Source organism: Schistocerca americana, chromosome 6, assembly GCF_021461395.2.
Source record: "Schistocerca americana isolate TAMUIC-IGC-003095 chromosome 6, iqSchAmer2.1, whole genome shotgun sequence".
NCBI lineage: Eukaryota > Metazoa > Arthropoda > Insecta > Orthoptera > Acrididae > Schistocerca > Schistocerca americana.
Window position 1 is genome coordinate 310,472,750 of NC_060124.1, and position 1,629 is coordinate 310,474,378.

At 41.0% G+C, this 1,629-nt stretch overlaps 1 non-coding gene across 1 annotated transcript; it reads right to left on the reverse strand.

The window, feature by feature from the left end:
- Window positions 1–667: 667 nt before the first annotated feature.
- On the reverse strand, window positions 668–740 carry Trnav-cac. The gene has a single exon. It is a non-coding gene; the product is annotated as a tRNA-Val (tRNA).
- Between the last annotated feature and the right edge of the window lie 889 nt (window positions 741–1,629).

The window sequence follows — 1,629 nt, forward strand, 5'->3', positions numbered from 1 at the left end:
TGTAGTTCTCAGTTCAGGTGTATCGGAATTCTAAATCTGTCATCCTTGAACATGTGAGATTCTAACATGGGACTTGATGTTGGCACCATCAGCCCATCAAAACCCGACTGCAACATTTAGTCAGTGAGAAACAAACGTAAATACGATACACGCGTAAATAACAGTTCCTTAAGCGCTGTACAAAAGCTGTGCAGTATTCAGCAGGTTGCATTTTCCAGCAGAACTGAAAAAAATTGTGTGATAAACCCCAAGCATTCAAATACAAGTTGAAAATTCCCTTCTGTCTCCTATTCTGTACAGGATTTCTTGGCAGTTATGTGTCATTTATTAAAACATTTCCTTACAATTTCATACTTTTTAGGTTCTTTGTTTATAGATTTTCTAATCAGTGTTCTGTAAACAACGCATCGACTCGCTCCATGAGTAAGTAGCTTACGCTCGCATGGTTCCACGGAAGCTGATAAATAAATAAAAAACCAATCATTGAAATAAAATTGTGAAAATATTACTCTCATGAATCGCACATCAACTGCAGAAACGCAAGCGGGAGAAGAAAAAACAAGCGTCCAGAAAACTTTTACGCAGTTTCCTGCTAATCTAAATTGCCTTGTGGAGCTCTTTTATTTTTAATAACGCGCTACTATTCCTAATATTAAAAAAATAATACTGTTTCCGCCCGGGATCGAACCGGGGACCTTGCGCGTGTGAAGCGCACGTGATAACCACTACACTACGGAAACAGTTAAAAGCTAGCTCCTACGACAAGGTAAAGGTGGCTTCTTTCCAAGGCTTTCTCTCCCCTTCCACATGTGCCTGAACCGGATTCTGACGTCAGTGGTAGAGCTTGCCGGAGACGTCGCCTCGGAAACAGCCACAGACGTGCAATGGTAGCTCGCCCCACCCTTTCCTCCCTGCCCCATCCAGAAATACACACACGGCTCTTCAGTGTTTTATGGTGCCTTATCCGCACTGTTTGTGACGATGTTTTACAAAAAAAAAATGGTTCAAATGGCTCTGAGCACAATGGACTTAACATCTATGGTCATCAGTCCCCTAGAACTTAGAACTACTTAAACCTAACTAACCTAAGGACATCACACAACACACAGTCATCACGAGGCAGAGAAAAGATGTTTTACATTTTTGTTTTGTAGGACGAAGCTGGTTTCACGCCAAATAAAGAATTCCTCATGGATAGTGTAGGCATTAGGCCTACAGAGTGCGACTTTAGGTTCATCTAACATCAACATCATAAAGTTGAGAACTAGCTCAATCCTCGAGTACTTCTTGTATATTAAGATACATTCTCTTTTCATTTATTTCAGCTATCAATTCACGCTACCTGTTTTCTGGTTGCCTGCAATGGCTCGAATAAGCACATTATAATTGTATTATCTAAGAGTGTACGGTATTATGTTCAGAAACTTATTATATTTTCTGAGTCATAGAATAATAATAATAATAATAAAAGCATAAAAAGATAAAGCCGGCCGCTGGTGGCCGAGCGGTTCTAGGCGCTTCAGTCTGGAACCGCGCGACCGCTACGGTCGCATGTTCGAATCCTGCCTCGGGCATGGATGTGTGTGATGTCCTTAGGTTAGTTGAGTTTAAGTAGTTCTAAGTTCTACG